This window comes from Protopterus annectens, chromosome 8.part0 (assembly GCF_019279795.1).
Source record: "Protopterus annectens isolate FY-2018-M chromosome 8.part0, PAN1.0, whole genome shotgun sequence".
Classification (NCBI taxonomy): Eukaryota; Metazoa; Chordata; order Ceratodontiformes; family Protopteridae; genus Protopterus; species Protopterus annectens.
The window spans coordinates 1822593395-1822620944 of NC_056741.1; the positions used below are offsets into that span (position 1 = coordinate 1822593395).

The 27550-nt window shown below is 40.8% G+C and overlaps 1 protein-coding gene across 3 annotated transcripts in view; it reads right to left on the reverse strand.

Annotated features, from left to right (window-relative positions):
• The window catches only part of ST3GAL2 (ST3 beta-galactoside alpha-2,3-sialyltransferase 2), a 1330536-nt gene that overhangs the window by 1113867 nt on the left and 189119 nt on the right, over positions 1-27550 (reverse strand). The window lies entirely within an intron of this gene.

Below are 27550 nucleotides of genomic sequence, written 5' to 3' on the forward strand. Positions count from 1 at the left end.
CCACTGTCCTACTAATAAAATCCCAGCTTACTCTGTCAAATACATTTTCTGTATCAAGACCCACCAACAATGGTATTTTCTTACATTTTGCTTCCCTCTGGCTCATCATTGTTCTATTAATGTTGTCAAATGTTTGCCTCCCCTCCTCAAAACCACAGTGATCTATATCTATCAATTTTGGCATCACCTTTACCATTGTTTTTGTCATTGTAGACACAAACATTTTATAATCATGGTTTAGCATTGAAATGGGCCTATATGAAGCTCGGTCTGATGGGTCTTTACCATCTTTAAGTATAACAGCCAATACAGCTTTCTTCCAGGATATTAGTGCTTCTTTTCCTTTTAAAATACTGGTAAAATTTTCAGATATTTATCACTTTCTTCTCTCCTAGTTTCTAAACTTCCACAGGAATACCATCCATTGCTGCACCATTACTGAAGACTTTCCTGTAAATTGGTTTTACATCACAGATTTTATCTCATCTACTCCTATCCTAAATGTTCATCTGCCTCTAACTTTGGCATATTTAATTCTTCCATAAACATTTCTCTGCTTTATACAGACTTTCATAAAATTTCCAAAATATTTCTAATACTTCTACAGGATCTCTGGTTATTTTTTGTTATGGGCTCCTAAGCTTGGCAACAATCCTTTCTACTTTCTGTTGCCTGAGCAGTTGTGCTAAAAGCTTTTGTGCTCTGGAGTTACTATCCTTAACAGCAATTTTTCTAAACTCATGCATATTATCCAGGTAGTTCCTCATTTTCTCTTTATCACTCTGTAGTTGCACCTCTTCTTGTTTTGTGAGATTCCTCCTGTTCAACAATACTTTAACCTTTGTCAGTCCCTCAAAATACTTCTGGTTATTACTTAACTGTACCTCTTTTTCTTTTATTACTATCTTATTTTTAAACACTACTTTCATTTTACCTCATTCCCTAACTATATTTTCTGAAGAAATGTTTATCTTCTCTAATAACACTTGAATAAATCTGACTACCCATTCCATAAGTTAGAGACCAGTTGGCATAATGGTTGAGGTCTTCACCTTCCCCATGCACAAGAAACAAGGTTCGATCCTGACCACTGACCTATGTCTGTTTGAAGCTTGCACATTCTTCTTGTGTCTCTGTGGGGTTTCTCCCATGTCTGAAAAATATGCTGAGTGTTTCCATCTCAAACTCACCAATGAATGGAACTGTGGGCAGCAGCACAGACTCTACATGGTGCCCTATGGGGGGAACAGTTGTTCAAGACCAACCGCTATGGGTATCTATTGTGGTGCACACTATGACAGGAGAACACTGATCACAGACTGTACTCCATGGTAGGTTAGCCACTAAATGGTGTAAAATATGGCTCTAGGTGATTCGGTCATGTTGATTAATGTCACCAAAATGCACAAGGGTAGTTACTGATGATAAGTGGGTTGAGGACCTGGCCTACTCTGACCTACAGCAGGGACCCTTGAAAACAGTGGGATGGGTATATGTGCCCCTAATGGCCAATGTGTGCCCACCATAAAGCCCAGCAGCCCTGGGTCAGTAAGCTACTGGTTGGTCGGTGTCTAGTTGCCCAGTTGGGCAAAACCTGGACGTAAAACCAACCAACCTGCCAAACATAAACTGAGAATTTCTACACTTAACGTAGGTTCACTGACAGGATGCAGCTTGGAAGTGGATGGCATGATGATACAGAGGAGGCTGGACACCCTATTTATCCAAGAGATAAGATGGAAGGGCAGTGCAGCAAAGCCACTTGGCTTGGAATCCAGACTTTACTACTCAGGAGGGGGGGCAGGCTAGAAATGGTGTATGAATTGCAGTAAGAAAGAGGCTTCAGAAGGCAGTGAGGGATATCATCAGAATTAATGTCAGACTCATGGCAATCAGATTCCAGTGTAATGATAGGGCAGTATTCATAATCTCAGCCTATGCCCCACAGCAGGGTTGTGATAGTGAGGTAAAGAGTGCATTCAGACAGCAGTTCCAGGACCTACTAGATAAAGCAGGCCAACATGAATTGGTGATGATAATGGGTGACTTGACTGCACACATCAGGGCATACAGAACAGAATATAAGAACTGCCTGAGTCCACATGGGTGGGGCAACAGGAATAAAGAAGGAGTATGTATTCTAGACTTCTGTCTGGCAAATGGCTTGATAGTAGCCAACACCTGGTTCAGAAAGAGAGACAGTCACAAGATCACATACAAGAGTGGCCAACATGCAACTCAAGTAGACTTCCTCCTAGTAGGGAAAGGGCACTGGGGTAGAATCCATGATTGCAAAGTCATCCCCAGTGAAACAGTCGGCCCACAGCATAAACCACTAGTTGCCACAATCAGCTGCAAGCAGTGGTCAGAGAAGGCTCTAAGGTCAGCACAGACCAGGCTGAAGACCTGGAAGTTGACTGGAGAGAAAGTCCAACAGTTCAAGGAATTACTCAGGGCTCTTGCACCCCAAAAAAAGGAGGAAATAGGTGAAGTTGAACAAAAATGGCAGTGTCTAAAAACAACATGTGTCAGGACTATATAAAAGATATGTGGCCAAGCCAGGTATGGAAATAAGGTACATAAGAAAAGCTGGTGGTGGAATGCAGAAGTCCAGGAAGTCATCAAAAGAAAGGAGTGTAGGAAGAAGTGGGAGACAGAAAGAACTGACCAGGCACAAAGAAACTATATCAGGTTGTAAGGCAAAGACAGAATGATAAAGAGGATAGTCAGACACCCTTCAAAAGTGATGCCAGCGACAACCTGCTCACCAGACCACAGGACATCAAAGGCAAATAGAAGTATTTCCAGCAGCTTTTGAATGAAGAAAACCCCACAGAAGCTGTACTGCCTCAGAAACAGCCTGCGATGAGAGAAGAAGAGAAGCTCACCCTAGAAGAAGTAAGAACAGCACTAAGGAAAATGTAGTTAGGGAAAGCAGCAGGTTCAGATGAGGTCACAATAGATATGATAAAGATGCTGGGTGAGATAGGGGAGAAATGGCTCCTGAGGGTACTCATAGCATTGTGGAGAGAAAGGTGTAGCCCAGATGACTGCAGAATAAGCATACTCAAGCCAGTGTACAAGAACAAAGGGGGCATCCACAACTGTGGGCAGTACAGAGGCATCAAGCTCCTATCACATTGCATGAAAGTTCTGGAGAGGGTGATTGATAAACGAATACACAGATTAGCAGAATGTAAGATGGCAGATGGGCAGTTTGGATTCAGATCAGGATGCATTACAATTGACCTGATGTTTGCAGTGAGACAGATACTTGAAAAGAAGCTAGAGATGAGGAGAGAGTCCAACCGGGCATTCCTAGACTTGGAGAAAGCATATGACAAGGTCCCAAAAAGCTGATCTGGGCAGTACTGCGGTGGTTTGAAATCCCAGAAACATTGGTAGAATTAGTGTAGGCTATGTACAAGGACCCAATAACTAAAGTATGAGCAGTGCTTGGCCTCACAGAGGGGTTCTCAGTGGGAGTGGATGTACACCAGGGTTCAGCTCTGAGCCCACTGCTGTTCATACTAGTGATGGACTACATTAGCAAACATGTTGGAGGGGGCAGATCAACAAAGTTACTGTATGCAGACGATTTGGCATTACAGGGAGACTCTGTGCTAGAACTTCAGCAAAGCATAGGACAATGGAATGCAAAACTGAAGGCACATGGAATGAAACTAACCACAGATAAGACAGTGATAATGGCAGCAAATTGGGGAAATCAGAAGAAGCTGAGAATAGAGATAGAAGGGAAGATAGTGGAACAGGTAAACAGCTTTACGTATCTGGGAGGGGTGGTTGAGGAGAAGGAAAGTCTGAATGAAGAGATCAAAACTAGATTCAGAGGGGCTGCAGTCAACTGGCATAGAATGTCTGGTATAGTCTATGACAGAAGAATGCCAAAGAACCTGAAAAGTAAGGTGTACAAGATAGTGGTGTGACCAGTACTACTGTATGGTACAGAAACCTTGGCAGTAAAGGCAGAGCAGTTGAAGAAGCTAGAGGTGATGGAAATGAAATGCCTGAGAAGGGTGTTAGGATGCACACTGTGGGACAGACAAAGAAATGAGGACATAAGAGCAGAAACCAAGGTAGCTTCAACTGCAGAAAATATCAAAGAGAACGGATTAGCAGAAAAGCAGAAGACAATCTGGTGAGGAAGATTTGGGAAAGACAGGAAGAAGGTAAGAGGAAGCAAGGACATCCAGCAAAGAGGTGGATGGATTGTGTGAAAGATCTGCAACAGTCGGGCATGAGTGTTGAAGAAGGTAGGAGTGTGGCACTGAATCGAGAGAGTTGGTGACAGTTAACAGGATACCCCGACTCCATGTAGGAAAAAATGGGGAAAAAGGGGGGGTTGATCATGATGTTTAAAGTACAGTTTTGTACCTACCATAAATGTAGATGTTCGAGTGCTAATACAGCTGCAGTCATAACAGATGGGTTCTCCTGCCGTCAGGCGGGTCCTCGGTCGGCCGAATTCCAAAGTCTAGGTCCGGCATCAGTTGTCGTTGCTTCTTCCCTGACGTCAGAGCGACAGGGGTATAAAAGAATCAGCCAACGCCATTTTCTTCAGTTTTTCTTGCCCCAGATGTCAGGTGCCCCAGAAGGAAGGCAATACATAAATTTGTGTAATAAAGGAGTGCAATATAATCAAAATACAGTAGTTGCAAGCAAATACACCATAAATGAATACCCCAATCAGGTTGTATGAGGATGTGTTAGCCTATAGGCCTGTCCCAAGAGGGGAAGGAGGGAGGGAAACCTGGACTGCAGCTGTATTAGCACTCAAACATCTACATTTATGGTAGGTACAAAACTGTACTATGTTCATCGTGCATACAGCTGCAGTCATAACAGATGGGTAGAATCCCAAAGCTAAGAAGGGGGTGGTAGGCACTAGGTGGAACTAGAAGGAGCCAGGATGCCCTGCAAGACTGCAGTGGCAAAGCCTGCTCTAGTTTTGGAGTATAATGGTAGGTGGTAGTGCTTGGAGAAGGTATGCACAGAACTCCAAGTGGCTGCTTCCAAAATATCTTTGGTAGGAACTCCTCTGAGGAAAGCTGCAGAGGTAGCTGTGGCCCTTGTGGAGTGAGATCTGATGCCTGTAGGTACAGTTTTGTCATGAAAAGAATAGCAAAAGCATATGCAGTTGGCTATCCATTTTGAGATTGTCTGTTTCGAAATTGGCTTTCCTTGAGCTCCTACAGCATAGGACACAAAGAGCTGTTCTGATTTTCTGAAAGGCTTTGTTCTGTCCAGATAATAACGTAGTTGTCTGTGGATGTCCAAGGAATGTAGTAATCTCTCCCCTTTGTTTTGAGGATTAGGATAAAAGGTAGGTAAGTGTATGGCCTGATTCAAAGCTACCCTGGATACCACTTTAGGCATAAAGGACGGGTTGGTTCGTAAGGAAACTCTGTCCTGATGGAAGATGATAAAAGGCTGCACAGCCATGAGAGCTTGTAGTTCTGAAACTCTACGAGCTGAGGTAATAGCCAGAAGGAAAGCTGTTTTCCAGGACAAATATTGCAAATCTGATGAGGCAGCTGGCTCAAAGGGAGGCAAGGTCAGTTTTTCCAGAATGAAATTGAGATCCCAAGCAGGTATTGGTTGTTTTCTTGGGGGTCTTAGATTCTTAGCCCCTCTGAGGAACTGTCTTAAGAGAGGGTGAGAGAATAAGGGTTGATCAGTGTTGTATTCTGCAGAAATGGTTGAGGCATGGATTTTGATTGAGGAGAATGACAGTCCACTGCTTAGCAGCTCAGTTAAATACTGTAGTATTTGAGGTAAATTCAGTTTTCCAGGATCCTGGCCCTTTTTCTCATTCCAGACACAAAATCGTTTCCATTTTGCGGAGTAAGCTTTTCTAGTTGACGGCCTTCTGGCCTCCAAAATGACATCCTGCACCTCCTTGGAGAGTAGGGTCTGTTGTGATGCTAAGGAATCTTCCATGCGGCTAGATTGAGTGTTTTTAGCTGGCTGTGTAGAGTTTTGAAGCTGTGCTGAGTCAGAAGAAGAGGCATTAGAGGCAGGGTCCATGGTGGGGAATGCGTCAGGCTCCTCAGGAGTGGGTACCAGTGTTGTCTTGGCCAGTACGGAGCAATGAGAATCATCTTTGGTCTGTCTGCTCTGGTTTTCAATAGAACTTTGGGCAGCAGAGGAAGAGGTGGGAAGGCATAAACTGTCATTGATGTCCAACTGAAAGAGAGAGTGTCCACTCTCCAGGCCTTTGGATGGAACTTCCATTCGTGTGGATCTGTCATATTTCTGCTTAGGTTGTCTGCCAGCGTGTTTTCCTTGCCTGGCAAGTACTGTGCTTGTAGTTCGATGTGTAAGTCCATGGCCATGTTCCAAAGTGACATGGCCAGTCTGCATAGGGGGTATGAATGTGTTCCTCCCTGTTTGTTTATGTACCACATAACTGTGGTGTTGTCCGTTCTTATCAATAGTTGACCTGGTTGCAGAAGGTCCTTGAAAGCTATAATAGCATTTATTACTGCTAGCATTTCCTTTTGATTGATGTGAAGGTGCTTTTCTTTTGGGACCATTTGCCCTGAATGCACCGATCTGTCATGTGCCCCAGGCGTAGTCCGAGGCGCCTGTTGTGATGACTTGATTTGCTTGAGGCTTGCTGAATGGAAGACCTGTGTTTGTTTGGCATGCTTGAGCCCACCACAGAAATTCCTTTTGCAGACATGGAATTAGTGGTATTATTGTTTCCAAACTGTGGCTGTGTTGAGACCATATGTTTTTCAGGTACCATTGAAGTTTCCTCATATGCAGCTTTGCACATGGGATTAGTAAGATGCAAGATGCCATGAATCCCAGAGCCTGCAGGATTTTCCTTGCAGTCAGCCTGGTGCAATTTGCTAGTGCTCTGCAGTATTGAGTTAGTTGCCCCTGCTTCTCTGGTGTGAGGTAGGCCTTCTGGGTATTTGTGTCCAAGTTGGCACCCAGGAAAATTATCTTCCGAGAGGGTATTAGCCTTGATTTCTTTTTGTTGACTGTGTATCCCAGAGAGCTCAACAACATTATTACACAAGCCAGATGTTTCAGAAGAATGTGCTTGCTGTCTGCTTGGATCAGGCAGTTGTCCAAATAAGGGTATATTTGTATCCCTTGAAGTCTGCAGTAGGCAATTACTGATGCCAGGCATTTCGTGAATACTCTGGGTGCAGTAGATAAGCCAAAGGGCAATGCAGAGATTTGATAATGGGTTGAACCTGCAAGAAATCTGAGGTATCTTCTGCAATTTTGTCTGATTGGGACATGCAGGTATGCCTCCTTGAGGTCCAATGTTACCAGCCAAGACTCCTTGCCCAGCATGGGAAGAAGTTGCTGTAGAGTGAGCATCTTGAATTTTGGTACGAGTAGAAATGTGTTTAGGATGGACAGGTCCAAAATAGGTCTCCAATCTTTTCCCTTCCTTGGTACCAGGAATAGCCTGGAATAAAAACCTTGACCTTGTTCATGCGTAGGTACCTCTTGAATAGCTTTCATGTCTATGAGATCTGTAATTTGCCTTTGTGCCTCTGCCCTTTGATTGTGTGGCAGGTTTGGCATGCCTCTCATTTTTGGAAGGGTGTGAGAATGGAATCTGTAGCCTCTGTTTATAATGTCCGGGATCCATTTGTCTTTTGTGACAAAATGCCAATTCTTTGAAAATAATGCCAGCTTTCCTCCTAAGGGGGCTGCCATTTGAGTCTTGCTTGGCATGCAAAGGGGAAAGTCATTGGGCTTGCTTTCTGAATGATTGCGAGTTATCCTCACCACCTCTTTGTGTAGGAGCTTGCCATTGTCTGCCTCTAAACAATCCTTGGGATTGTCCTCTGCCCCGCGGGCGCCTGTATCTGCCTCTTTGGGGTCTGTCCATGGCTGGAAAGGACCAATTTTTGGAAGGCCAATTTCTACTGAAACGTGGGGGTTGTACCTGTAGAAACTCTTTCACAGTTTGCATTGATTTAGCCTTTTCCTCCATTTTCCTTAATACCTCCTCAGCATTAGCACCAAATAATACATCCTTTTGAAGAGGGGCATCTAGTAATTTAGCTTTGACACGATCTGGCAAGGTTTGTTCCTTGAGCCAGGCATGTCTACGTATGACTGATCCTGTAACAGCAGCTCTACATGAGGCCTCTAGAGCATCAAAACCACATTGTAAGGTATGCTTACCCACTTGTTCTGCACTATGCATCAAATCCTACAACTCCTTCAAGTTTGGTTGTTCAGGTTGTGACATTTTACTTTTCAATTGTGATAACAAAAACTGTTGGTATTTTAGCATATGGAACTGACAGTTTAAGGTCCTCATGGTTAAGGTAGCCGAGGTATATACCTTTTTTCCCCACCTTTCTAAGGATCTGGAATCTCTCTCGGAAGGTAAATGATTTTTAGCAGTGGAGGCCTTAATTCCCTTGGGGCCCTGTGAGATGGTTTCTGGGTCAGCAGCATGGCTTTTGCATAGAAATTGGTGTGAGTCAGGAACCCTGTAGTACCTGTCAGGCTTAACTGGGGCTGGAGGCAGAGAGTCCGGGTTAAGGCAGGCCTCGAAGGAAACATCATCTAGGATGTCCAAGACAGGAGGTATAGCCAGAGGCCTGTGCTGAGGTAGTAAGAGAAATTCCCTAAGCCTTTTCTTGGAATCTGAATAATCTTGGCCTTCCCAGTGGAAGTGTTCCCTTAAAGTATGCAAAGTTTCCCCAAATGAGTAATCCTCTGGGGGGGATACAGAAGGAATGGACTCCTCCGCATCAGAGTCTTCAAAAAGGGAGTAAGAATGTTCCTGATCATCAGAGTGCTCTGAAATAATGGAGCCCTGATCAGAGGAGGGGGATTCTTCCTCCACTCTGGGCCTTTTGTCCAATGGGGGTTGAGAACCCCTGATAAGAGTAATTAAATCCTCAGCCATTTTAAGCATCTGCTTTTTAGGCATGGGGCCTGGAGATAGGCCCTGTGTAGCTTGTCTCTTAGAATGCATGGCTGCTTTAGACTTAGTGAAAGCCTTGATGGAGAAAGAAGAGGAAGGTCTAAAGACACCTTGAGTGGAGGTAGACCTGTCCATATTTTGAGGTTTAATGCCAAGAGTGGCTTCAGTATCTATAGTCGGGGTGTAGGCTGAGGAGCCTGCAACCTCGGGCACAGGAGACACCGCCAATGAAGTGTCGTCGGTAGTCAGGGGCTGCGTAGGCGCCTCGCTGAGAACCAAACCACGTGTAGTCGGCTTTGGCGTGGTGTCAATAGAGGCCGCGGACCTCGTGTGTCGGTCCTTATCTTTGCGTTTTTTAGACAAAACTGGAGTCGGAGTATCCAACGACATAATATAGTTAAATGTTTTTTCCAAAATAATGCTGGGCGAATTCCGCCCGACGCTTAATGGTGCGTTTGTTGAATGTAGCACAAAAGCGATAGACAGAGACGTCGTGGTCTGGGCCTAAACAAGGTATACAGAGGGAATGGAAATCCTTATGCGGTATTTGCTTCCCACATGAAATACAATTATTAACTTTGTCTGACATCGGTCTGAGGCAAGAAAAGTTTCCCCAATGGGGTACTTAGCTTTCAAGAAGACTTCGGTTTCAAAATTTTCGTAATTTCAGGAGCTGGCTGACCGGCACTTATGAACTGCTTCTGCTTCAGGCACAGCACAGCAAGAAAGACTGAAGAAAATGGCGTCGGCTGGTTCTTTTATACCCCTGTCGCTCTGACGTCAGGGAAGAAGCGACGACAACCGACGCCGGACCTAGACTTTGGAATTCGGCCGACCGAGGACCCGCCTGACGGCAGGAGAACCCATCTGTTATGATTGCAGCTGTATGCATGATGAACATCAGGTGGGGAAGCACCAGTGCCCCATTTTTATTTCATTACCCTGCATTTTTATTTTTGTTATTATCAGCTCATGATCTGAAATAGTTACTGGAAATTAAATGCACATGCTCCTAGGAAATATAATTTTTTCTAGCCTAGCTCAGTTCTGTACCTTAAGAAATAGTATACAAATTCTTAGTAAACTCCTACTACTGAATTCACATCTTCCGTACCAAATATTTTCAGAAATTTCTTTAAAAATTTACCCCCATTATAGTTTCCCTTCAAGGCCCCCCGATAAATCCACACTGTTGCAAATCAAATTCCATTCCCCACCTATAAGTGATATTACCTGCTGAAAGTTGATCATTTATTCCAGAATTTTCTTAAGCTCCAATGTTAGCAGTTTTAGATGTAACATAAACACATGACAGCATAATCTTCCTCCCTTGCCAGTAGCCCTTTATTACTACAAATGTACCATAATCTTTTTTTGTCTTCTTTTTACTGGAGCTCCTCTGTCAATTAATATAAGCGCTCCTTTGTCCAAGATATTCCTCTTAATAACCACACTGAAATTGTTTCTTTATCAACTTCACAAGCTCATTTCTTTCCAGATGTGTCTCCTGTAAACATAGCGATTTGCACTCTGCATTTCTTAATATAGTTCACTACTTTTACTTTTTGTAGACATCTTTAAGACCATTCACTATCAAATAAAATATGGAAAGTATCGCTATTATAAGAAGTTATTATTACCACCTATTATGTATAACAGATTTTTTTATAAATGTCTAGCGTCAGCTTTTATGTTACATGCATACAATAATGTTTGTCAGGCTGGTCTTTAATAAAGTTGTTTCTTGTCATATCCATTTGAACCTATGTCACATCTTACAAGACTTGTTGTTTTAATAAAACTCCTCAAACAAAAGAACAAACACACCCCCATAACCTATTAACTTAAGTCATTACATCTGAGTAATGCCTCCAAGTGCATATGTAGTTACCACCTACTGACGCCTCTAGGTATCAAATATTACTTGTTCATATTTCTATCAATAATTCCAAAACCATGCTATGTACAAGGTTTTAAAAAAATTCATATTAAAGCTTACAAAATGGCAAACTCAACTGCATTAATCTTTGTCTAGTGCAGACAAGGAGATGTTAAATAGAAGTTATGTTCTTACCATAACGAGAAACAGTATAACTGTAAAAACAGAATCCACCTCTAACAACAGGAAGAAGAAAATGGTGTCAATAGGCAGTCTGTCTTGAGATGTTAGCCATCTGGATAAAGATACCGAGACAAACAGCTGATCAGATTTTCTGAATTGTGAACATCCAGACAGTGTAATTTTGTTCAGACCTATTTGAATACTAAAGACAGGGAGGTCAATGCATTGGTTTAGATTTGATGTTGAAACCATGAAGTTCTGAAATTGAGTTTAAAATAGCTGCCAATTGAACCTTAAGAGTAGATGGAGATGAACCTGCATGGAAGAGTTCAGCAAGAAAATCAAGGACTAGTTGGAGGAACCAAGCAGTGAGGTTCAGAAGGCCAGTAAGGAGCAATGAGGATCAATGAGGCCGAAGTATTCTCTGCACTTGCTGTTTTTCTCTCACTACAGAGTCTTTCAGAGACCACGTGAGGCATGAGAATAGCTCTGCTCAACTTGTCCGCAATGTGATTTGTTTGTTGATGTACCACACTACAGACATATTGTCTGGGAAGAGAGTCTTGAAGCACTGCTCTCATCTCCAGAACATTTAGAGGAGGTGGAACAAATGGTCTCCCAACAGGAGCTGGGGAAGACATCCACCACATGAGATGCTTTTGCATGCGATCATAATGGTGTGAGACATTGGAAGTTCCTGGTATGACCATTGAGAAAAAGCATCCACTGAAGGATCCGCATGTGGTATCTGGCCAATGATTCCTAACACCTTTAGAACTAACCTGGCTCTGGCTCTGTTGTTGTTGAGAAGTAGTGATACCAATTTTGAATGTCTGATATCCATTTATTGAGATACCCAGGTTTTGACAGACGAAAAGTGTAATCTCTGGCCATCAGAAGGAGATGCTTGGTAAATATGGAAACACCTGGAATCCTTGTCATCTCAGGTGAGAAGCTACCACTGCCATGCATTTGGTAAACACCGGGGCAGTGGTGAGACCAAAGGGCAGGGCCCTGAACTGAAAATGACTGGTTCCCAGCCTGAAGCGGAGGAATCTTCTCCTGTTCATTTTATGTGATAGAGGTCTATAGAGCACATCCAGTTTCCTTTTCCCAATAGGGAAGAATGGATTGCAGCAATCTTGTTTTCTTGACCGATCTGTTCAAGATACTGAGATCCAAAATTGGTCTCCAGTCCCCTGTTTTCTTTGGAACTAAAAGAACCTTGAGTAGATTCCGATCCTAGTTGGTCTGCTGGCACTGGCTGAATAGCTCTTTTGCAAGCAGTTTTGAAATTTCCAAAGCTGCTATATGTGGAACATCTGGAAGGGATTTTTGACTGATTTGGAAAACGAAGAAAGGGAATAGAATAAAATGATGGACTGTACCCATTTGTCTTGTGTCAAGGATAGCCAGGCTTCTGGGTACAGTGACAGATGGGCAGTCTTCTGGCCTTTGGGGTAAGGCCACCTAGTCAGGGTTTCTTTCACTTGTGGACCAAACAGAGATGATCCATCAAAAAGGATAGCCAGCTGCGTGTTCATTTTCTCTTTTGATCAAGTCCCTTTGAAGATGAGTGAAATGGCACAGGTAATTCAGAGAACATCCGCTTCCATGCATCATCCATGGACCTAGATTCCTTGTTAGGTGGATGGACAGGCACTGAAGGATCAGCCAGTTCCTTCTTTGTTGATAAAAATTCCTTGTCTGATGGAGCTGTGATGAATTTGGAGGGTCTCCTGGGAGTGGGGTCCACTGGACACCCAGGAGGTGCCAAATGCCTCAAGATACACAGATTCAGAATGTCTGCAAATGAGACATCTTCAGAAGGGGAACGGGGAACCCTCAGAATCATCCAGATCTGTGTCCGGCTCTTCTGCCAAATCAGGTCCGGGATGAGGGAGTGAGCCTGAGGCAGCGGAAAGAGTTGATGGACCGGGCAGGCACCGACTGATGAGTCGGGCTCTGAAGCATCTGGGCTAGTGCCTCAGACTTGAGTAGTCGACTCACCACCCTCTGAAGGTCATGATCTGACAGCCTCAGACAGCAGGGGAGATCCCAGAAACTGTGGACCTGTTGAGACAGACAAACTGGTGAGCACAAACACACACTCAAACACACCAGTTATACCCTGTCAAAATTACAAAGTTTAGTAAAATTACTAAAAATAAAGTACAATAAACAGTAGAACACTACACAAACACTGGAAGGCCTAAGGCCCAAGGGAAGAACTAAAGTTCTTTAAACAAGAAACGGAAAAATTAGGTTCGGGATAAAGTTCAATGAACTACACTAATTTAAGAATAATTAAACTAAAAGGGTAAAAGAGTAACTTTTATAGAAAAAGCTAAAACTCACCAGGAAGATCTGAGGTAACTATCGCCTAGCATTGTGGGATATCATCCAGCAAGAATGAAGGCGAGATAGACAACTTAACATCTGTTGTTTTTATGATATTATTTTATGTAGATATTTTCACATTTTTCTAAATCTCTCCACAACCAAGTAACACAGACAAAACTCCTTATGTGAAAGCTCTCAGCTAGATGAATAAAATGCTGCTGACAATATATGTGTAACTTGAGTAGTTGCTGAGATACTGTAAGTCATTTACAAAATATTACAAACTTAATAGTTATTGCGTTTACTGTGACTTATATAATTTGGTTTAATACCTAGAACCTACCTAGAACCTAAACAATTCTACACTATAAAAATAGTTTTTGCTGAACAGATTGCCATTTATACTTCTTTTATAACCCCTATGGTTCCAGAGATATGAACATTTGTTTAAAATATGAGGACATTAATTTGATTCTGTCAAAAGGCTTAGGCTCTGCCCATTGGACGTTACAGTGCAAACTTCCTGAATTCCGTTGGAGTGAATGAATTAATACAAGCACACATAACTGTTGTCTCAGACTGTCAGTTACACTCGCAGGCTTTAATTGACCTACAATGATGCTAAGATGCATGTAATGCCTGTGCTTGTATTTACACTAAATGCTATTTGTTTTTTGTCTTATCTTTATTCCTCTCCCAGATGTAGTAACAACTTGAATGTTTCAGAAAACATTATCTTCTAGCCACTGGAAAAATGTAATCTGCTTTTATTGCCCAATTATCAGATTGTCTCCAAAGAAATATTAGAATAAGATAAACCATTGCCTTCAGTTGCAAGCTTCTCATACTGCACTGTGAACATTTAATTGCTGAAGGAAAACTTACATTCAATGTACTTTTATTTACTTGCTTCCACTTACAGCTTGTTAGATCAAGCCAAGGCCCTTAATCCAGTCATTCTTCTATGCAAAAGTAAGAAATACCATATCAATTTTACTTTCATCATGTTCTGTATACTTTTACAACCCGTCTTTCACCTCAACAACTTAAGATTGAAGCATTTTGTCCAGGCTTTCTTATTTTTACATTGCAGTGCCTATATTTCTTAAAATTAAACAAAAAGAAAGAAAGATTGAAAGAAGAAGGAAAAAGGGCACCTGTTTACTTTATTGTCCCTATAACACACAAAATAACTGAAAATGCTTTATTATGTAACATGCAGTATGTGTCGGACAATGTTTTACATGTTTTATAAAAATACTATTAAGAACAAAGATTGTTTTAGTTACAGTCAGCTCTTTCATTTCTCTTCCCTTTTCCTTAATGTTTTTCCAAACATTAATGAATTGGGCATATGCTTTGGTGTCCCTACAAGTTTGACAAAGTCAAAATGTCCAATATTTCCAGGTTTTCTTGTTCCATCATATTTAACAAATCTGATTGTTGCTTTGTAATCCCACATTCATTCATTAATTTCCAAGTTGTTGGTTTGCTCCCTGCTTATCTCCATCTTCGAACTTCGGTCTCTGGTTCATTTCTAACGTACTCCTGGTTGTTGTACTAAACTCCTCTGTTTTCTCTCTCTCTCTCTCTCAAGCATTTTTCTTTGGAACATTAGAAAAGGTTTCACTGGCATAATCTCTCTATAAGCTTTATTATCAGAAAAATAAAAAACAGAGTCCCTTTCTGTTTGATAGGTCACGTTTTGTTGGACAAACTTCTGTATTTCCTTCTTAGCCTGTTCATGAAAAAATGACTCTGACCCTCCAGGAAAAATACTCTGAAGACAGCTGGGTACAACAGCTTGAATCTCACACCTACCTCTTGACATTCCCTGATTGCTAGAATGAATTTACTCCTCTTCTGCCTGGTGTACAGTGAGTAATCATTTTCCAAAAACATTCTGCTGTCTCCAACTTTTAGAACTTTGGCCTTCTACTCCAGTTTTGTCATAATCAACTCTTTCTGCTGGCAGGATTACATCCTTACTAATAGAGGTATTGGCTGCTTTCTCATGGCCAGGTTTGGATCATACAAATAATGTGCCCTTTAAGTTAGCAATGCCTGCTGTGGAATACCAGTCCAGATGCTTATTTGTGCTTTCAAAAAATGAATGCAGTCTGTTCCTCACATTTTCTTTGGTACAGCAGAAAATGTCAGGTCTTCCCAACCTCCTCTGTCCTCTAATTCTATCATTTTTTGAAACATCTCTTCTTGAGCAGTCTCATACTCAGCCAGTCTTTTCTTCAATTTGACCTCTGATTTTTGCAGTTTTAGCAGCAATCTTCCATTTTTCCAACCTTTTGATGTTGAAATGCTCCTTCAGTGTTTTGCTTATTTTAATTAGCTCTGAGCACACACGGCTTATTTTTCCTCTAGATTACTGGAAATTATGTCTTGCAGTAAAGCTGGAGTTTAAACTGCTTTTTGCTGAACATCTGCAGGATTCTTCCCAGCCAGTGTTTTCTCCTCATTTTCTTTCAGGTTTTCTAAATTTCTTCTTTGCTGTCATCCAGACAGTGCACATAACATCCTATAACTGAAATGTACCCAGAAAGACAAATTCACTGGCTCTCTTTTCTGAGTTGATGTTTTCACACTGGGAGAGCTGAAATTAGGCTGTTAGTGTGAAAGCAATCTTGGAAAAACACCCTCCCAACCAATGCAATTTTTAGTCAAATCTAGAACAGAAGCTGCTGTTAAAAAGGGATAATTAGTGTGGCACATAAAATACTGTATAACTGTAAGAATCAATCAGAGAAGGCTAGAAAAGAGGGACTGGAAAAGCAATTTACAAGAGAAGACTTGGATGACATATGTATGGCTCCCAAGTATGAAATAAAGTCCAGAAGACTTAGGATCTCTGGAAGTATTTGCAAAGGAATTGTTATACCCCAAGCAGACCTTAAAGACTTTTACCAGAAGCAGATACTAAATGTTGGAGGTGCAATGGGGAGAAAAAGATAACTGTAAGCATGAGTTTTGGGAGTGTAATGAGTTAGCAGTGTCACTTGCCAGGTCATAATAAAAAAAACAAGCATTGTGGGTTCTTGTTAAAGCAGCTTTATTGTATGCAAACACATCATAAATGAGGTTAACTTATAAACAGATAGAAATGATTTTCATCATGCAATTATACAATGCTTAGATACATATATACAACTGCGTCCAAGTTGCGGTGTATTTCATACTAGGCTTTAAAATGCGACCATATTATGTGACATAAAATTTGGGATCTGATTTAGCAACTGGGATTGTCTCTGCTGACTGTTCAATCTTAGGAACACTGGAATCATCTGCTAGAATAGTATCAGGAGTCAAGACGTTCTGGAACAGGAATATCATCTGGATTGCTCTGAATTTTAGAGTCTTTATCACAGGTACGATGCTGCGATATCGATTCTGCTGCGGGAAGATGTCTGTGATTTCTCCTGTACTCCACAAACTCAGATTTAACAAAATAGGATCTCGGCTCTGTACAAATACTCATTACTTGACCAATCCGGTTGAAAACTTTTGCGGTGTGTATCCTCACTGTCTCGTCTTTTTTCAATGGATGAAGGAATATGCTAGACATGTCATAGCTGCACTTTTGGAAAGAACGCTTTATAGATAACTGGATTTTGATTGCTTGGTTGTTCTTAGCTTTAGGCCTCAATAAACTAGAACTGATAGGCAATGTTGTTCTGGTATGCCTAGATAGAAGTCTCTGAGCAGATGAGCCAAGTATATATCATCATGGGGTATGTTTCTGAGATTAAGTTAAAAAAAACATTGGTATTATCATGCTTTGACTTCTTAAGTAATTGCTTTGCACTCTGTACTGCATGTTGAGCAAGTCCATTTGATTGTGGATATGCTGGACTTCTAGTAACATATAGGAAGTCATATTCTCTGGCAAATTTCTGAAACAATTGACTGGTAAATTGTGTACCATTTCAAAATGAGAAAACAAAAGCTCCAAAGAAATCCAAAACTCACAAGTGAGTTAATAAATGTTAACACTCTACGTGTCCGTATTTTTTGTAGTTTTTGTTTTCTCATTATGAAGTAGTTCCTCCTAAGATGGGTAACCTTAGTGCTGGTCTTGTTTGTTTGTTGGAATTGTGTACCATTGTCAGAGATTAATTTCTGTGGACTGCTATAGATTGAGAAATGGCGTTTCAACTTAGTAAGGACTGCAGTAGAAGTTCGATTAGGTAGTAAATCGATCTCAAACCAATTTGAATGAGTCTACCAGTACTAAGTAATGTTGATTGTTCTACTTGAATATGTCAGTAGCTACAAGTGACCAAGGTAGATCAGGAATTTGACTTAGCTTTAGTGGCTCTCTTTGCTTTAGTACTATTACATACTGAACAGGAAGAAAGTACTCTATCAATGGCTTTCACTAGCGAAGTCTAAAATACTAGTCCTCTTGCTCTTCTCTTAGTAGATTCAGAAGCCGGGTGACCACGATGCAAAATCTGGATATATTCTTGTTGTAAGGAAGCAGGAACAACACTTTTAGGATCTTTGAAAATAATGCCATCTTCCATCAACAACTCATCTCTGTAAGGAAAGTAAGATTGCACTTCTGGTGGTACACTGGATTGCTGTGATGGCCATCCAGTACTGATATAGTAATTGAGCTTCTGCAAAACTGGACTAGTCATTGTATGATCTCATAGCTCAAGTCTTGTGGTAGACACATTTTGCAATTCCATGACATCAAAGTTAAAATTCTCTGCATGAAGCTGTTTCGTTGTATTTCTAGGCGCTCTAGATAAGGTATCAGCCAGATAAAGAAGTTTGCCTTTTGTATAGACCATTTTGAGCAACTTGTGCTTCATTCTTTGTAATCTTGCTGGAGCTGAATGCATAGGCTTCTTTAAAATAATAACCAAAGGTTGATGATCAGTTTCAATACGGATTTCTTGACCACAGATATAATCATGGAACTTGGACATGCAAACAATATTACCAAAAGTTCTTTCTCAGTTTGAGCATATTGCACTTCAGTCTGGGTAAGTGTTCTAGATGCGTAGGCTACTGGCTTGCCTTCTTGAAGAATAACTGCACCTAAACCAAATTTTGAATCATCGCAGGAAAGAGTTACTTGTTTGTTGACACCATAGTATCTTAATCTTGGGGGGGGGGGGTGGAAATCTTCTGCTTAAGAACTTCAGATGCTCTCTGATGCTAGTCTAGCCATGACCAAGTAACATTTTTACATCTGAGCTCTCTCAAAGCCTCTGTCAACTCACTGAAATCTGGTATAAACTTGCCTAAGTAATTGACCATACTAAAACAACATTGTACAGATTGTACATTATCTGGTGCTGGCATTTCAAGAATTGCTGCTTGCTTGGATGGGTCTGGTCTCAAGCCCATACTTGTAAATAAATGACCTACATATGTAACTTCAAGTAGTCTGAATTTACACATCAGAGGATTGAGCTTCAAGTTCACTTCACATGCTCTGTCTCGAACTCTCTTAAGATTTCTGTCATGCTCTACCTCACCATTGCCTATGACCAATATATCATCTACTATTACGGCACATGGATAGCCCAAAAAAATTTACTCCATTGCATGCTGGAAGACATCACTTGCAGAATTTATTCCAAATGGCATCCTGAGGAATATATATCTTCCATATGGGGTACTGAATGTAGTCAGTAATGAAGATTTGAGAGCAAGCATCACTTTCCAAAATGAACTCTTTACAACTAAGACAGAAACAACAGTGGCACTTGGTATCAGGGCTGCAACCTCTTTGACTGCACACATGGGATGATGCAGTTTTTTCAATGCTTCATTCAAATCTCTTGGGTCAATACATATTCTGATTTCATCTGAGCCTTTTTTATGAGCTGCTACCATGGACGACACCCATTCAGTAGGTTCTGTAACTGGACAAATTACATCTTGTTGCATGTTGACTGCAAGTTTGCCCAAGCTGTCATCGAAAACATCAGTATACTCTGAAAAAATGGTATTGGTGAAGCTGGAACTAGGCATGTGCTTATCTGATGAACTTCTTTGGTAAAAGAAAGCAGACTCATTTTCAAACCATCTCTGAGACCCAATAATGATTGCACAGGTCTACGAACCAAATAAAACAATAGGCTATAACAGCTCTTAGCCACATAGCAAGAAAGCACCACTGAGCCTTTGATTTGAATTTCTTCACCTCCATAAGCTACATGTTTTGCACAACTAGTCACATTTAGTTGTTCACCAGCTCTGACCTTTGCAAAAGTATCTGCAGACATGACATTACACTTTGAACCACTGTCTACATTAAGCTCGGTGGGTTTACCATTGATCTGGATAGTACAAAACACATCATGTCTTGTCAATAAATATACTGCATCAATCTTTTTACCAATTACTGACACACCATCTACATAGAAAGCAGAGTGTTATAGACAGGTCTATTTGATTAGCTTGCTTTTTGGAGTGACCCTTCTTTGTAACTGCGTGAGGCTTATTTGAGTTACAAAATCTTTGAAAATGGTTCCATTTCTTACACTTGTGGCATCGCTGACCAAATGCTATGCACTTTTCTCTTCTGAACTCATGATTAGCACCATAATTGTGACAGTTAACAATAAAGCTTAATTTGGGTTTTGCTGATTCACTCATGCTGTACTGAGCAACATCTGTTTTGCACTAGATACCTTTGGTTTTGCACTGAGCATGTTCCTTTAACTGAACTGTTCTTGGAATGTGCTAGAAGACTACAGGTTTTATCTGGAAGTCCCACATGGGCTACTGCTGCCACATGCTTAGGCCTGCTTTTGCCTGTCACATGTTGCATGCTGTCTACATGAGCTCTGGAGCCAAGTGAAACCATGCTCTTATCGCTAGCAAGCATATTTGTGTGCCCTTCTGAAAACTTAATGAATCTGACAAAGCTCAATTGCTTTACTCAGCATTAAATCACTGTCACGAAGCAAAATCTTTCTCACAGTACCATTACTAATACCGCACATGTATTTGTCCTTTATTAACTCATCCTTTAAATCACCAAACCTGCACATTTTAGCTTTGTTTCTCAGGTCAGTAATATAAGCTGCGAAAGTTTCCCTTTGCTTTTGATCTCTCCTGTAAAACAAATGTCTCTCCAGTGTAACATTAGTCTGAAGGTTACTCATTTCTCTGAATGTGCGCTTTAAACAGTCTGGGTCTTCCCTTGATTCAGCCTGCACAACAACGCAGCGAGTTCCTCCTTTACCTTCATACACTGCTGGTGCATAGACAAATGAACACTCCCTTTCAACGGCTTCTGATCCTCCTAGATTCAGCAAAATGAATGCCCTTGTACGTGCATCTTTATTAGAATAAGCTGCTTGCATAAATATATTACATTCTTGCTCAAACATTCTCCAATTCTCTGCAATATTCTGATCAAATACAAGTGGTTGTGGCCTGCGAAACCCCTCTGCCACATTGACATACCTCAGTGAAAACTCTTGCAAATATGCACGAACAATACACACTTGTACATACACGTATACATGTGCTTGAAATTTATACCAGTACTTGTAACAACACAACAAGCCTTTGTATAATTGAATTTCATGAAATAGGTTTCCTGGGCACTGCAACACTTTGAAATCTCTTTACTGTAAAGTCCACTTGCCTTGAAATTATTTTACTATACGAGCCATTTATCTTGTAAAGGTAATATTGCTAAAGTCATTTATCATCATTATTTTACTGTACAAGCTCATGTTTTGTAATCACTTTATGGCACTTTATGAATAAGCTGTTTCGAAGTAATGGTGGCACTTTGTGAATAAACTCTACACAGCACACTGGAATCTCCCCAAAATGGCTGCACTTTGCCAAACAACTCTGTATAGTGCAAGAGACACTCTGTGAACAGACACATCCAGGCGCAAGAAACTTTTTGAAATGGCTTCACCTGACTGCACTTCACGAAATACTTGCACTTTGCATACAACAAACTCTTCGGAATTGATACATAGCATCAAGCACACACTATACGCACTTTTACACACTTTGAAATACTTTGAACAACTCGAGTTATGCTATTCAAGGCTTCAATCAATGTTAAATAGTAATTTGTACCAAGCACAGTAATTTACCAAAACACAAGCGGTCGCCTTTGCTTTACTTATACTCAATGTGCCCTTCTCTGCCCTTTCTATTATAGTCATTTTGCTCATTAAATCTCTTAATGGGCCTTTTATGCCCTTTTGCTATATTCATTTTGCTCATTTAATCTCTTTTCATGCCCATTATACTTTCTTGTGCTCATTTTAATTCTAAAAATGCTCATTTTACAACTCTTTGGTAATTCTGAACCCTTTATGTACTTTTCTAATGCTCATTTTATCAAATAACTTGGTTTCAAACATTCCGTCTGATTAATGAGCTCTTTTCTACTCCTTGTTTGCTTAATTAACAATTCTGTGCTATTCGTTTGCTTAACAATACATTTTGTGCCCTTGTAATGCTCCGTTTAACCTCTTTCAATAAATAAATCATTTGTGTGTGTTCTCTTTACCTTTGACTTGTTTCTGGCCCTTTTTTGCTCTCGGTTCTTTTAGTTTGCGTTCACTATTACCACTGAACCTCATGGCTCTGAAGAATAGTCTTTGCCATCCTGGTTCTGACATCATGTCACTCGCCAGGTCAGGATAAAACAAGCAAGCATTGTGGGTTCTTGTTCCAAGCAGTTTTATTGTACGCAAACACATCATGCAGATGGATGTTAACATTCTGGCTGCACCTTCAAAATGGCACTGAAGCTAACATGTGCTTGGTATTTATAGGCATGCACAGATCTTGGAAATGCTTCTTAATGGTAAAACACACCTGCTATTCTATGACCAGATTTAAAAATTCCCTACAGAGTACTCCGTTAGAAATACTGGGTGAGCAAATAGCTGTAAATAAGGATATGATTTTTTTGAGCTGGGACACTGGATGTGAATTGCATAGATGTAGTAAGGGCTTATTAAATTTATTAAGTTGGCTGCCAAAAAAGTAATTACTAGAAAATTGAAATTAAAGTCTAAACCAACAGTATTTGAAGTATTGAATTTTATAAAAGACGCAAAAGAAGTGGAAGAGGGATCTTTAGGAAAGGTAAAGAGCACATTACATGGAAATAAATAGAAATTGTGTGAACAATACATGCACAATAAAGTTCAAGAGGAGGAGTGAGGTTTAACGGAAGGCAGGAATTCAACAATCTACGTAATGCTGCACTGATGATAATTACAAAGAAAAGATACGTGATAAATAATATATGTAAATGGAAAAATGTTAATATGGTTTGCTTTCTTTCCTGTTAACATATGTTTGCCTATTTCTTGAGCAATAATTCAACAAAGGTGCTAAAAAACACATCTAGCAAAGAAGTGGCTTCAAAAATTTCCTCGCATATCCTCTCTCTTTACACAGCAAGCACTTTTAATGTTATAGTTACCTTTTACATGACTAAAGCAAATGCTTAGCAGTCTGGTCTCACCATATCTGTGGACAGGCTGCCTCCATTACGTTCTCGAATGCAGTGTAGCAATTTGCTTTACGCTTACCAACTGTTCACTACTTCTACCAACTGACTACTACCTGACAGAGATGCAAATATTTATGAAATGTAGGGATAAACCTTTCTTTCAGATCAGCCCACTATCAACAACCATCATACTTCCACAACACGAATTAAATCACAACACACCACTAAGCCCCTAATTTATGCTAAGGCTGTAAAGAAGAATTTGCTAAAGCCTCATACTACATACTCTAAAAGATCCCAGACTCCATCACATAAGACAAAGCCTATACATTCTCTACTCGTACATAAAGCAAATCCACATAGACCACAACAGAGTCAACAGGAAAGCAGACCTAAGTCCATAAGATTTCCAGGTCAGTGAAATGTTTTAGTCATGGGTAACTCCATATGGAAGCCTCATTCCTCACACTGGAAAAGAGTAGGGTGACTAATCTGCTTGTCCACTGTTAGGAGCCATGAGGACAAGAGCCCTAAAGAATCTTAAACCAGATAAATTTGACTATGGCTTAGTGGCAGCCCATGTGGTGCTTTTATTGTATAAAACATCAGCACTTTCACCAACTAGTTGAAGTTATATTTTCGTATACCTTGCTGCTTCTCTCTCTTTTAATCAGCAGACTTAATATAATCAATTTTAGGTTTGCTGCACTGTGGGGGAAGGGGAAATTCTCTCTGCTCTGATTGCGCTGGTGAATGGTCATTATCATTTCAAAGGCAGCCTCTTTGCAAAACAGTCTTTCTTTGGATCAGAAATGCCAGCGAGCTGGCCTATACTGTAAAATATGGCACCCAGCTATGCTGCTGGCAACCTGGGCCTGAATAACATCTTCAGAGCCACAGGGCCAACTGTGGGAAATGGAGCAGTTTCTCCTTTCCTGAGAGAAGGGTACAGGTTATAGAGGGTTTTCACATGTCCTGCATAGGAGATAAAGTACAGTTGGCACCTTTTGTTGTGGACAAAACCAGATCAAAGCACTTCCCCTAACCACACCCACTACATGCCCACTTCATGATGCCACTTGCACATTAGAGAGAGGAGAAACATCCACTTTTCCTGGTTTCCAATACAACCACATCATGTTAATGATGTTTTTCTTAAATAAAAACACAATGTAACTGGGCAATCTGTTTGCTTTTTAAAACAGAATACGAGTTTACAAAGTGTTTTCGGGGTTACCAGAGAATCAGTTTGATTTCTGGACAGTCAAGAAAAAAAATGGATAGCTGACAACACTAGGCAACAGATGGGATAGTTTGTCACTGAGCTCTAAATATGCCACAGTGGGTAAGCATGCATGAAGATATTTGTGATCTTAACCTAACAACACTGTACAGTTACATCCATTACCTACCATTTTAATTTAGAACTTAATCCTCTTGCAAGGACCACTAACCCTCTATAGGATTCCTATGTTTGGGCAGATATGAGGTCATTAAGCAATGTTTTTATTTTTATTTATTTATTTTATTTATTTTACATTTGTTGACCGGGCTAGTCTAGCTGGATACATTTTTTTAGAGGAGGGGAGGAGAAAAAGCTCCAAAGAACAGAGGTAGTTAAACACAAACATCCCAAGATAGAAAAAAATTATTATTAAAAGAGAAAAAAGGACACAGATGTTAAAGCCCAGTTGCTTAAATACTTAGGAGGAATCTGGGGTTGCTGCGTCTGTTCTTCTAAGATGCAGAAACTCTACAGTTTGTTATAATTATGCAGAAGTGTCAAAGGTGTCACTCATAGGCAGAGTAGGAGCAAAGCCCCACCACTACATACACTACTTTTTAAATTCTTTTTAGGTGCCTTTTTGGTCAAATAGTTGCAATGAAACAGCCATGTCTCAGTTTGGCTACATCCCTCTTAGAATAAAACAAATATGTACACTCACATACATCCAATAATATTACATATCATGATACTAAAACCACAGCCATAACTAAAATTTGGTAAGTTGACATGTAGCCTTCATTTAAAAGTAGGTTCAGTTTTAAAATTAAAATCACAAGTGAACTAGGTCAGCAACTAAGTAGGTAACCAACATGTCAACAGCAGCATCGCCTTCATAAGTTGTAGCACACAGTGAGAAGTGCCATCTCATCTGCAGGACTGTGTATTCTAGAGATCTGTGACACTGTTTAGTGCCACATCATCAACAGGGGTTCCAGTGGTGTGGTCGACATATGTTTAATCAACTGCATTTGTTCGATTATACACAGAGTTGACACGTGTGGAAGATTGAAAATCCATGGGTAGGGGAATATTCCCTTTCTCTGGGGATTATACAATCTCAAAGTTAGTGTATATAATTAGTGAGGGGTGTAGGGGTGCAGGGGAGCTTACCACCTGCACAAAAAATATGTTTTAAAGTTATATGCACTCTACTAGGAAGTTGAAGTTTCTGTTTTCGATTTTAGTTGACCAAGTATTGTTAAATCCATCTGCAGGGCTGAGTACTTTACATTTTTGTAGTACTATGTGGGGTTGTGTATTTCAGATTTCTACAATACTGTTTAGTGCCATGTTATCTGCAGGGTTGTGAATTTTATGTATCTGTAATACTGCTTAGTGTCATGTCATCTGCAGGGCTGAATATTTTTGTAGCACTATTTAGTGCTGTCTCATTTGCAGGACAGAATATTTTACATTTTTGTAGTACTATTTAGTGCTGTCTCATCTGCAGGGCTGAATATTTTACATTTTTGTAGTACTATTTAGTGCTGTCTCATCTACAGGGCTGAATATTTTACATTTTTGCAGTACTATTTAGTGCGGTCTCATCTGCAGGGCTTTATATTTTAGATTTCTGCAGTACTGTTTAGTGCCATATCATCTGTAGGGCTGTGTGTTTTAAATTTCTGTAATACTTTTATTTATTTATTTTACTGTGATGTTTACAGTGGGTCTCCACTGTAAATGGATTCTCCACTCATTGGGATGTTGATGTGTATGACACCAACGAGGAGGAATTTTAAAACTAGGTGTGGGACCAACAGATGTCCTTGTCAAAGGCTGAACACTGAATCTGATATTGTTAATCCTCGTCCACTTCCTTACGTATGGGTTACGGTTCCGATATCGGAACTGAGCCGGCAATATACCAAGCTCGCGCCAGCGATAAACTCTTGAGCTAAGCAATCTCTTACATATAATCCCCCTCTCCCTGTTACCTCAGATTTCATTTGCCACGTCGCCATCAGGTCGTGTCAGGCTGTTGCTCTTGAGCTAAATGAAACCTTTTAATGTCCTCTTATTTCAAAATAAGGACTTTTTCTCTCAGAAAAGTTGATTTTCTGATCTCTCTTGCCTTATCACATTTAGGGACTCCCTTTTCTTTCAGTTTTCTAAACATTTTTTAGTCACTTTCACCCTTTTTATCTAATGTAGGGTATCAGTTGATTACCATAGTTGGTAGATAGCCTTTCCTTTCTTTCCTTCAAGTAATTTTGTGTTTTTGTATTATTGTTGGTATTTGCCTTTTCTTTAACATGACAGATAAAAAAGGTAGTACTAGTTTTAAAAGATGTTATGATTGTGGACATAAACTACCTATTTCAGATGCACATTCTTTGTGTGTTTTCTGTTTAGGTGCGCCTCACTTAACTGTTGACCCACCCTGTGGGATTTGTAAGAATTTTTCCAACAGGACACTGATAAAGAGGAAAAATAAACTTTTGCTGAAAGGTTTACTAAAGTCTCCCTTTTCAGATGCTATTTCTGGGTCGGAGGCCTCAACCCCTCCAAGATCCCATAAAAAGAAGTCTGAGGATGTTTCTAAGGCTAAATCTCTTCCTTCGTTCCCGGCTGGGGACTCTCATCAACCAAGAAAGAAAGCAAAGATTTCTGCTTCGGATCCGACTCTCTCGGATCCGACATCTTCGGCGCCTAGATCTTCGGCTCCGAAAAAGTCCTCGGCACCATCTATGTCTATGGCACCAATATCCTTTGCTGTATTGGAACCGAGGGGCCCCTCAGTTCAGACTTCTTTACCGGCACCGACCTCACAGTCGGCGCAGACCACCATTGTTGCGGAACCGACAGCTCAGTCCTTGTTTACTATTTTATCGGTTCCAACCTTGGCACTGACAACTACTTCGGCACCGACCTTTTCATCGGTGCAGATTATTACATCGGCACCAATGACTTCCTCGGTGCAGACACCTGTAGTGCAGTCCTTTACGGCACCGTTGTTTTCGGTGCAGTCTACTGAGATGGGCACCGACCTGCCCTCATCTCTAGATAGACCTGTTTCCCCCTCAGCTGTTTCTGTGAGATCTACCAGAAGGCTTTCCCAACATGACGTATTGCGACTTGTGGATCAAGTGCTTTTGGCCAGAGGAATTCCACCTCTCAAGACCTATCCTTCTCCCTTGAAATCTATTGACATAGCACAGTCTTCCCCCTCTACGGTTCCCTTTATGGATCTCTCTAAGGAGCCGCAGTTGCCTTCGTGGCAGAAAAATATTGCTACGACCCAGGATTTGACTTTTCTCAGCCGTCCAGGGACTCCCAGTCGGCATGCTGGATCACTTAGGGCAGAGGTGACTTCTCCCTTGGGCACTCACCCCTCTTCTAGTGGACCTGCGTTCCAAGTCATGGAGAAGGCCTTGGCGTCTACCGCTGATACTGTGCTTACTATCTCACCATCCTCCTCTGGACAACTATGTACACAGGTCA